Genomic DNA, 12,049 nt, shown 5'->3' on the forward strand with positions numbered 1-12,049 from the left:
GATGACCCCTTTAAACAACAGACGGCTGAAACAGCTATGAGGTCTCTAAAGCAGAGGAAAAGAGAGGTTGAGGAATATATCTCCGAATTTAAAAGATGGGCTCCTGACACCCAATGGAACAACTTGTCTCTGCGAAACCAATTTCGCCTAGGGTTGTCAGAAGCCATTAAGGATGAACTATCACGTACCCAAATACCCCCTACTCTTGAACAACTAATAGATCTCAGTATTTGCATAGATAGGAGGCTTAGGGAAAGACATCATGAAAGAAGTAGTCACGACACACCCTATAGGCAAAAAACCACATCAACTCCACCCACAACACATTCAAAATCCCCAGCTGAACCTATGGATATCGCTTTCCTACGAGGTCCTCTGAGCTCCCAGGAAAAATTAAGGCGTCGCACAAATAATCTGTGCATGTATTGCGCATCAGAAGACCATGGAGTCAGAGACTGTCCCAACTTAACCCGTCAAAGAAAGGGTAAGTTGCTTACTCTCACTTCCTCAATAAAAAGCATTCTCAAATCTGCTCATTACTGTAAAATTCCTCTTGTCTTACAGTGGGACCAAACTCGGGTGACACTTCAAGGGATCATTGACTCCGGTGCCTCTCTCTCTTACATTGACGCTTCTTTCTGTAAAATAAATAATATACCCTTGCATAAAAAACTGTCTCCTGTCTACTTAAGGGGAATTGATGGTAAGGTTCTCTCCACTGGTCCAGTTACCTTCGAAACCATTCCCATCTTAATGTCAATAGAATGCCATCACAGGGAGTATATTAAATTTGACGTTATTACCTCTCCTGATTTTCCTTTGATATTAGGGTTACAGTGGCTTCGGCAACATGATCCCTTGATATCATGGTCCTCACTCTCCTTACAATTTAACTCTGAGTACTGCAAAACTACCTGTTTCCCACATCTACTTCTACAAAACACCTCAGAGAGTTTACAGTCAAATGTACCTATGGAATATGCAGAGTTCAAAGATGTATTTAGTAAAACCCAATCTGAAACTCTTCCTCCACACAGGCCGTATGACTGCCCCATAGATTTACTACCTGGAGCAGTCATACCATGTGGTCACATATTCCCTCTCTCTAAACCGGAATTACTACACCTCAGGTCCTACATCGACGAAAACTTGAAGAAAGGCTTCATCAGGCCATCAACCTCCCCTGCTGCAGCAGGTATCTTTTTTGTAAAGAATAAGGACGGTTCTTTAAGACCTATAGTGGATTATAGGCAGTTAAATAAAATAACCATAAAAAACCGTTACCCCTTACCGCTGATTTCGGAACTAATTGAGCGGTTGGTAGACTCTAAGATCTTCACCAAGTTAGATCTTAGGGGCGCGTACAACTTGATCAGGATGCGGGCAGGAGACGAATGGCTGACTGCTTTTCGTACCCGTTATGGGTTATACGAATATGTAGTTATGCCATTCGGTCTCTGCAATGCCCCTGCCACCTTCCAGCACCTGATCAATGACATCTTCAAGGATGTGCTAGACACCTACGTCGTTATCTACTTGGACGACATTTTAATTTTCTCAAAAACCCTCGCTGAGCATAAGATGCATGTCCGTCAGGTTCTTACACGTCTACGAAACAATTCATTATTTGTGAAGGCCGAAAAATGTACGTTCCACGTAAACAGTATTCCTTTCCTGGGCTACATTATATCTGATATGGGAATACGCATGGACGAAAATAAGATCAAAACAGTATTAGATTGGCCTGTTCCCACAACCAGAAAACAAGTTCAAAGTTTTCTTGGTTTCGCCAACTTTTACAGAAAATTTATTAAGAACTATTCTACTCTGGCAAAACCACTCACTGATCTCACAAAACAAAATATCAAATTTGTCTGGTCCAACACCGCCCAAGAAGCTTTCGACAAACTGAAGACAACTTTCACATCTGCTCCTATCCTTAGGTATCCTAACACCGAACTCCCATTCACCCTTGAAGTAGATGCCTCAGACTTCGCTCTTGGAGCCATCCTGTCGCAAAGAGAGTCTCACCAACAACCACTGCACCCAGTAGCTTACTACTCTAGGTCCTCGACCTCTGCAGAAAGACATTACCCAGTGGGTGAGAAGGAGCTCCTTGCCATAAAGGCTGCTTTTGAACAATGGAGACACCTACTTGAAGGAGCCTCAACACCTACCATTGTATACACTGACCACAGGAATCTACAGTTTCTTAAATCCACTAGAACGCTTTCTGCCCGCCAAGTCCGCTGGAATCTTTTCCTATCACGCTTCAACTTCCTCATCACTTACAGACCTGCGAGCAAAAATGGCAAAGCAGATGCTCTCTCTCGGATACCACACACATTGGTAGATCATACCTTTAACCGGCACGTTATCCCAGAAAATAATTTCCTTCTCTTCTTGATAGATTCCCTACCACTTCTTCGGTCCGAACAAATCAAAGACCCATTAAAACCTCTACATCTTTTACGGAAGAATAACGACGGTGTCTATTGCCACAACCAGAAGTTCTACGTTCCCCCTTCTCTACGTGACCAACTTCTACGCTCTGCACATGACTCACCTCTGGGTGGACATTGTGGGTTGCAAAAAACGAAAGAACTTTTACAGAGGTCATATTGGTGGCCTACCATCCTTCCTGATGTCACTCAGTTCATAAACACCTGTCGAGCCTGTACCATCTCGAAAAGAAGTAAGAGGCCTCCCTTCGGACTTCTGCTTACCACACCTACTCCTGATAAACCCTGGCAAGAAATCGCTTTGGACTATATAGTAGATCTTCCAAAATCAGACAAAAACACAACTATACTTGTTGTAGTAGATCTGTTTAGTAAAATGCTCCACCTGATACCTTATCACAAGCTCCCAACTGCTGCTGAGACCATCCATTTATTGCTTGTGAATGTCATTAAACTACATGGACTTCCTAGTAAAATATTAACTGACCGTGGGTCTCAGTTCACTAGCTCTTTATGGTCTGCTTTCTGTAAACAGTTCTCCATTGACAAATCCCTGTCCTCTTCATATCATCCTCAGACAAACGGACAGACAGAGAGGTGCAACCAATGGGTGGAGCAGTTCCTACGAACATTTTGTCATAATAACCAACATTCTTGGTCCCAACAGTTACACTTTGCTGAATTCGTCTTCAACAATACTATACACTCAACCACTAAACAGACACCCTTCTATACCAACTATGGTTTTCATCCAAAATTCCAATATCTTCCAGACTTAGCCGCAACCCATCCTCACATATCAGACCTAACCTCCACCATGGACTCAAATTTCACTACTGTGAAACATGCCATTGAAGACGCAAAACTTATACAGAAAAGATACTATGACTTACGCCGTACACCTCCACCTGCATACTCTGTTGGAGATCTCGTATGGCTCTCCACCAAGAATCTTCGATTATCCACACCATCTAGGAAACTCTCACCACTCTTCATAGGACCTTTTCCTATACAAAAGATCATAAATTGTAACGCAGTTCGCCTCACTCTGCCAACCAGCTTAAAAATACATCCTACCTTCCACGTTTCTCTTCTAAAACCCTACCGCCATGTTCGTGACCGTGGCTTAGATGCCACCTTGCCTCCTGTATCTGTGGACCCTAACCTGGAATATGAGGTTGAGGATATTTTGGACAGCAGACTATCGAGGGGTGTGTTGCAATATCTTATTAAATGGAAAAACTACCCTTTGGAACATAACTCTTGGGAACCTTCTTCTAACATCTCCGCACCCAGGCTGATATCCCGATTCCATCAGAGGTTTCCTGATCGGCCTCGATCTTGAGCTTCGGTGCCGCTCCTTGGAGGGGGTATCCTGTCACACATATGTAATTCACCGTTATTGTATAATACTGTCCCTTTAAGATCCTAATACAAATTCCTTTAAATACCTCCCTCAACCTTATGTCAGTGCTTGGTATTGATTCTCTGTCCGCCCAAGCTCCACCCAAACCTCCCAACCTGTTTGGTGATCACTCAGTTCGGATACTGACAGCCTGTGCCTTCCTAACTTCACACAGACCTGCTTCGCTAATCCGGAACGTGGCCTCTGTGACGTCACACGCCGAACTCAGCCGCCACAAGCCATCTCTCACTGCTCTCACCGCTGACTTCGCTGCTGCGGTTTACTCTCTACTTCAGCCCGCTAAAGGTACCATTACTAAGAGGATCTCTCATAAGTTTTTGTCAATCTGTCTTTAGTGCTAATTCCTTATCAAAGTACCATTCCCTATTATTTTTGACACTTTGTTTTGCCTGACCCTCCGCTGATTTTGTTACCTTACTTTTTTGGCCATTATATCTCCATTTTGCGCATATTTATTGTTTTTCCATATTTTCTACCAGTGATTACAAGGAAGCAAGATACACTGCTGAAAACCTTATTTTTTACTTGCTGCGTCAGCCATAGTTCAATCTGCTGCAACTTGCATATCATATAACAAACTGCTTCATGTGTGTGTGCTGGGATTTTACTTGTTACACCGGGGTAATGCTCATGTAACTTCCTGCTACATACTTAGCAACAACCTTTCAAATTTTATATATCAGCAGCTGTGGTCCAACTTCTATTTTTTTTTGTCTTCATTCCAGACATTACATAGAGTCACAAAGTTATTTGAACAGTCAATCATATACTGCTCCCATTCCAAATGGTAATCAACATCTGCTAAATATAGCCTGCTTATATAAACGTAGACCTTTTGGAATTATTTTATGTTTACCATATCTTTTTAAATTTACTTTATCATAATAATGATTGATTAGTAATTTACTTAATGTTTCCAATTCTCCAAATTGTTCTTTTGGGTCTTTTGGGTCTACTATATCCTGAAGAGAGGGCTCTTCATCTCCCAATGAGGTGATAGTATCCCTCTCTGCTGGATTAAAAAATGGAATTCTGACATGTTAAAAACCAAGGGTTCTGCTATTTAATAAAGGCTAAAATATACAAATGCAGATTAAAAACAACAAGAAATAGTGAGGGTTAGACCAAAAAATTAAATAAAAATGCCAGTGCTATATTTTTCTTATGCCCTCTCACTAAACAAGCGCACACCTAAAATAAACACAGCATACAATACAGTATGAAAATAAGAAACTAAAAGAACAGTGATGTATAGTTTACACCCTGTTATGGTAAAGTCTCAAGAATCCAGTGTTTCAGTGGCTTGAGAAGTTCAAAACACAAGCACAATCCTGGAGTCCGGCTGCTCCAACTGGGCTGACAGCCAAATCAGGTGAACGTATCTGGAAAAAATATGAAGAAGGAGAGAGCACAAAAAACTCTAAGGCCTAGATTTAGAGTTGGGCGGTAGCCGTGAAAACCAGCGTTATAGGCTCCTAACGCTGGTTTTAGGCTACCTCCGGTATTTGGAGTCATTAAAAAAAGGGTCTAACGCTCACTTTTCAGCCGCGACTTTTCCATACCGCAGATCCCCTTACGTAAATTGCGTATCCTATCTTTTCAATGGGATTTTTCTAACTCCGGTATTTAGAGTCGTGTCTGAAGTGAGCGTTAGACATCTAACGACAAAACTCCAGCCGCAGGAAAAAAGTCAGTAGTTAAGAGCTTTCTGGGCTAACGCCGGTTCATAAAGCTCTTAACTACTGTACTCTAAAGTACACTAACACCCATAAACTACCTATGTACCCCTAAAACGAGGTCCCCCCACATTGCCGCCACTCGATTAAATTTTTTTAACCCCTAATCTGCCGACCGCCACCTACGTTATACTTATGTACCCCTAATCTGCTGCCCCTAACACCGCCGACCCCTATATTATATTTATTAACCCCTAACCTGCCCCCCACAACGTCGCAGCCAGCTACCTACAATAATTAACCCCTAATCTGCCGACCGCAAAGCGCCGCCACCTACGTTATACTTATGTACCCCTAATCTGCTGCCCCTAACACCGCCGACCCCTATATTATATTTATTAAGCCCTAATCTGCCCCCTCAACGTCGCCTCCACCTGCCTACACTTATTAACCCCTAATCTGCCGAGCGGACCGCACCACTATTATTATAAAGTTATTAACCCCTAATCCGCCTCACTAACCCTATAATAAATAGTATTAACCCCTAATCTGCCCTCCCTAACATCGCCGACACCTGACTTCAATTATTAACCCCTAATCTGCCGACTGGAGCTCACCGCTATTCTAATAAATGTATGAACCCCTAAAGCTAAGTCTAACCCTAACACTAACACCCCCCTAAATTAAATATAATTTTAATCTAACGAAATTAATTATCTCTTATTAAATAAATTATTCCTATTTAAAGCTAAATACTTACCTGTAAAATAAATCCTAATATAGCTACAATATAAATTATAATTATATTATAGCTATTTTAGGATTAATATTTATTTTACAGGTAACTTTGTATTTATTTTAACCAGGTACAATAGCTATTAAATAGTTAAGAACTATTTAATAGCTAAAATAGTTAAAATAATTACAAAATTACCTGTAAAATAAATCCTAACCTAAGTTACAATTAAACCTAACACTACACTATCAATAAATTAATTAAATAAAATACCTATAATTATCTACAATTAAACCTAACACTACACTATCAATAAATAAATTAAATACAATACCTACAAATAACTACAATGAAATAAACTATCTAAAGTACAAAAAATAAAAAATATTTACAAACATAAGAAAAATATTACAACAATTTTAAACTAATTACACCTACTCTAAGCCCCCTAATAAAATAACAAAGCCCCCCAAAATAAAAAAATGCCCTACCCTATTCTAAATTACTAAAGTTCAAAGCTCTTTTACCTTACCAGCCCTGAACAGGGCCCTTTGCGGGGCATGCCCCAAGAAGTTCAGCTCTTTTTCCTGTAAAAAAAAACATACAATACCCCCCCCAACATTACAACCCACCACCCACATACCCCTAATCTAACCCAAACCCCCCTTAAATAAACCTAACACTAAGCCCCTGAAGATCTTCCTACCTTATCTTCACCATACCAGGTTCACCGATCGATCCAGAAGAGCTCCTCCGATGTCCTGATCCAAGCCCAAGCGGGGAGCTGAAGAGGTCCATGATCCGGCTGAAGTCTTCATCCAAGCGGGGCAGAAGAGGTCTTCCATCCGATTGAAGTCTTCATCCAAGCGGGATCTTCTATGGTCATCCATCCGGAGCGGAGTGGCAGGATCCTGAAGACCTCCGACGCGGAACATCCATCCTGGCCGACGACTGAACGACGAATGACGGTTCCTTTAAATGACGTCATCCAAGATGGCGTCCCTCGAATTCCGATTGGCTGATAGGATTCTATCAGCCAATCGGAATTAAGGTAGGAATATTCTGATTGGCTGATGGAATCAGCCAATCAGAATCAAGTTCAATCCGATTGGCTGATTGGATCAGCCAATCGGATTGAACTTGATTCTGATTGGCTGATGGAATCAGCCAATCAGAATATTCCTACCTTAATTCCGATTGGCTGATAGAATCCTATCAGCCAATCAGAATTCGAGGGACGCCATCTTGGATGACGTAATTTAAAGGAACCGTCATTCGTCGTTCAGTCGTCGGCCAGGATGGATGTTCCGCGTCGGAGGTCTTCAGGATCCTGCCGCTCCGCTCCGGATGGATGACCATAGAAGATCCCGCTTGGATGAAGACTTCAATCGGATGGAAGACCTCTTCTGCCCCGCTTGGATGAAGACTTCAGCCGGATCATGGACCTCTTCAGCCCCCCGCTTGGGCTTGGATCAGGACATCGGAGGAGCTCTTCTGGATCGATCGGTGAACCTGGTATGGTGAAGATAAGGTAGGAAGATCTTCAGGGGCTTAGTGTTAGGTTTATTTAAGGGGGGTTTGGGTTAGATTAGGGGTATGTGGGTGGTGGGTTGTAAATGTTGGGGGGGGGTATTGTATGTTTTTTTTTACAGGCAAAATAGCTGAACTTCTTGGGGCATGCCCCGCAAAGGGCCCTGTTCAGGGCTGGTAAGGTAAAAGAGCTTTGAACTTTAGTAATTTAGAATAGGGTAGGGCATTTTTTTATTTTGGGGGGCTTTGTTATTTTATTAGGGGGCTTAGAGTAGGTGTAATTAGTTTAAAATTGTTGTAATATTTTTCTTATGTTTGTAAATATTTTTTTATTTTTTGTAACTTAGTTCTTTTTTATTTTTTGTACTTTAGATAGTTTATTTCATTGTAGTTATTTGTAGGTATTGTATTTAATTTATTTATTGATAGTGTAGTGTTAGGTTTAATTGTAGATAATTATAGGTATTTTATTTAATTAATTTAATGATAGTATAGTGTTAGGTTTAATTGTAACTTAGGTTAGGATTTATTTTACAGGTAATTTTGTAATTATTTTAACTATTTTAGCTATTAAATAGTTCTTAACTATTTAATAGCTATTGTACCTGGTTAAAATAAATACAAAGTTACCTGTAAAATAAATATTAATCCTAAAATAGCTATAATATAATTATAATTTATATTGTAGCTATATTAGGATTTATTTTACAGGTAAGTATTTAGCTTTAAATAGGAATAATTTATTTAATAAGAGTTAATTAATTTCGTTAGATTAAAATTATATTTAATTTAGGGGGGTGTTAGTGTTAGGGTTAGACTTAGCTTTAGGGGTTAATACATTTATTAGAATAGCGGTGAGCTCCAGTCGGCAGATTAGGGGTTAATAATTGAAGTCAGGTGTCGGCGATGTTAGGGAGGGCAGATTAGGGGTTAATACTATTTATTATAGGGTTAGTGAGGCGGATTAGGGGTTAATAACTTTATTATAGTAGCGCTCAGGTCCGGTCGGCAGATTAGGGGTTAATAAGTGTAGGCAGGTGGAGGCGACGTTGTGGGGGGCAGATTAGGGGTTAATAAATATAATATAGGGGTCGGCGATGTTAGGGCAGCAGATTAGGGGTACATAGGGATAATGTAAGTAGCGGCGGTTTACGGAGCGGCAGATTAGGGGTTAATAATAATATGCAGGGGTCAGCGATAGCGGGGGCGGCAGATTAGGGGTTAATAAGTGTAAGGTTAGGGGTGTTTAGACTCGGGGTACATGTTAGAGTGTTAGGTGCAGACGTATGAAGTGTTTCCGCATAGCAAACAATGGGGCTGCGTTAGGAGCTGAACGCGGCTTTTTTGCAGGTGTTAGTTTTTTTTTCAGCTCAAACAGTACCATTGTTTCCTATGGGGGAATCGTGCACGAGCACGTTTTTGAGGCTGGCCGCGTCCGTAAGCAACACTGGTATCGAGAGTTGAAGCTGCGTTAAATATGCTCTACGCTCCTTTTTTGGAGCCTAACGCAGCCTTTATGTGGACTCTCAATACCAGAGTTATTTTTATGGTGCGGCCAGAAAAAAGCCGGCGTTAGCTTTTCGGGTCGTTACCGACAAAACTCTAAATCTAGCCGTATGTGCAGTATTTCTAATAAAGGCTTCCACAAATATAAATGTGAGCCCAATCCCCAATCTAGGAACTACTCACAAGAAATTACCTCAAACATGTGAGGTATGTGTTGACAAATGGCAAGCGGGATTCACCCCAAATCAGCAGATCATGAAAAAATGTCCTTTAGACAATTCAGATGTCCGCTGTGGTTACAATAAGCTGCTGGTTTGCTCGACATAAAAGTTTTACAAAACACTTAAAAAATACATTTAATACTACATTAACACTTATATTAACACTCTCTAATAAAAATTATTTTATAAGTTATAAGGGATCAAAGATACAAGATCTCGGGTGTTAGAAAAAAAAAAGCTGACGCAAGGATTTTACAATAACATACATACACATACATAGAGAAACATGGATTTATATGTATAGAGATATGTTTAACATTGGAGAAAATAAAAAGATTTTACATTACAATCTTATGCACATTAAACAATATCTCAGAGGGAATTTTAAAGCGAAATTCACATATAGATCTTCTATCTATTTATTGGGTACTTATAGAGCGCAAACTAATCACCCATGAGGGTCTCAAGGTGCTAAGAGGAGCGGATAGGAGGAAGGGGGGATAAGGGATAGGCGTTCAGTCAAAGAGACAGGTTTAAAGGTCCTTTCTGAACTTTGTAAGGGAGGTGGATTGTCTGAGGTGCAGCGGGAGGGTGTTCCATGTGTTTGCTGCAATCTGGGAGAAGGATCTTCCACCCGCTGTGGATTTGCTGATGCGGGGGATGACTGAGAGTTCTTGGTCGGCCGATCAGAGTTGTCTGGCGGGGGTGTAGAAATATATTGCGACATATATATATATATATATATATATATATATATATATATATATATAAATATATATATTCATATGCATATTTCACTATAAATAGATATATCAGTCCATAAATCATCACATATATAGAGAATATTTATTTAGAAATAAATAGAACATATTCCGTTACGAAAACGTTTTCACAATATGAAATTTGCATTTTCATGTACACTCTTCAAGGAGAATACGTCATGGGCTTAGGATTTTTGTGTGTTTTTTTTCTATTTGTCTTCTCCATTGACTTCTATGGGGAATACGTGAATGTGTACGCAATTTGGCTGTTTAGATTATGTGGCTTAATGCGCATGCAAAATAAGTTGTTTTGCAACCACAAATGCAAAAAAGCCATAACGGTTGAAGTGTTTTCACAACTGATTTGCCGCGCGACTTGTGATTTATGGGATCTAGGTGATTTATGGGCCAAGCACTGCTCTGTGTAAAGATTAGTTTGACAAGCCATTTCTTCTAAAAAGCATCTGACAAAACATTTTGAAAAATTCTGCTGGTTTGAAATTAGTTATGTCTACAATGATACCAGTGGATCAGAAATTTCAGGGCTATAAAAATGAGGAAGATTCCAAAATAAATTATTATATATATTTCATATAATCAGTATTTAGGCCATTATCAATATATATTAATATCAGTATAACAGGGAAAAAAATTGGTTCCAGGAATCATTACTTTATTTTCTTGTCTTCTGCGTGATAACATTAGTATATGTTTTAATTCTAAATGCTGTATAAGTAGGTTCAAACAGTGATTTTGGTTTGAATTTGTCTTGTATTATAGGTGAAGTAAGTTTTTTGAGTATGCTGCTTATAACATGTTGAAAGTAAAAAAAATTTGCACAATCGCTAAGCTGACGCGCAAAGAGATGAACTTTGAATATCGTGACTGCGTTAACGTATTGCCCCTTAGACTTTAATGGAGAGCGAAAAGTAGGGGGGAAAACTAACACTCTACTTGTGCGCAAACCCGATCACGTTTAACAAAACCCAACATAAATTTGAATATTTCACAGTCCAATGTTCTTCACATATTACATTATATATAATTTTATTTTTTATTTATTTTTTTTAACAAAAAATATCACATACATATAGAAATATAGAAATATTTATTTAAGAATAAATAGAACATATGAATGTTCTATTTATTCTTAAATAAATATTTCTATATGTATCTGATATTTTTTGTTAAATAAATAAAAATATAATGATATAAATAAATATGTAATATATAGTTATAGATATATACAAATGTATATAAGAATATAAATTTTAAAATACTTAGAACATATTCCCCTATGTGAAGAACATTGGAATGTGAAATATTTACAGTACTTACACAGTTAAACATTTTATTAAAAATGTATATTTCATAAATATGATTTTACATGTTTTCAACTACTTGACTGCAAAGAGCTCCAATGCACATATACTGTGTATATATATATATATATATATATATATATATATATATCTATATGTGTGTACATATGTATTTATGTATTTATATTTGTATATATGTCTATAAATAGATAGTCTCATATGACTGATCAGTCATATTTTTCTTTTTTATTGGGGCTAGATTAGTTAAGGCTCAATCATGCCTAAATAAAATCTTTCAAAGCTTGTGTGAGAGGAAAGATGAATGTCACTTTCTTATTTTTGTCACATATTGTTGAAGAATAAATCTATACAATATTTGAAAAATAAATTGTATTACTCAATATGCCAT

At 38.7% G+C, this 12,049-nt stretch overlaps 1 protein-coding gene across 5 annotated transcripts in view; it reads left to right on the forward strand.

The window, feature by feature from the left end:
- The window catches only part of LOC128646040 (IST1 homolog), a 247,831-nt gene that overhangs the window by 32,815 nt on the left and 202,967 nt on the right, over window positions 1–12,049 (forward strand). The window lies entirely within an intron of this gene.

Source organism: Bombina bombina, chromosome 1, assembly GCF_027579735.1.
Source record: "Bombina bombina isolate aBomBom1 chromosome 1, aBomBom1.pri, whole genome shotgun sequence".
In the NCBI taxonomy this organism is placed as follows: Eukaryota; Metazoa; Chordata; class Amphibia; order Anura; family Bombinatoridae; genus Bombina; species Bombina bombina.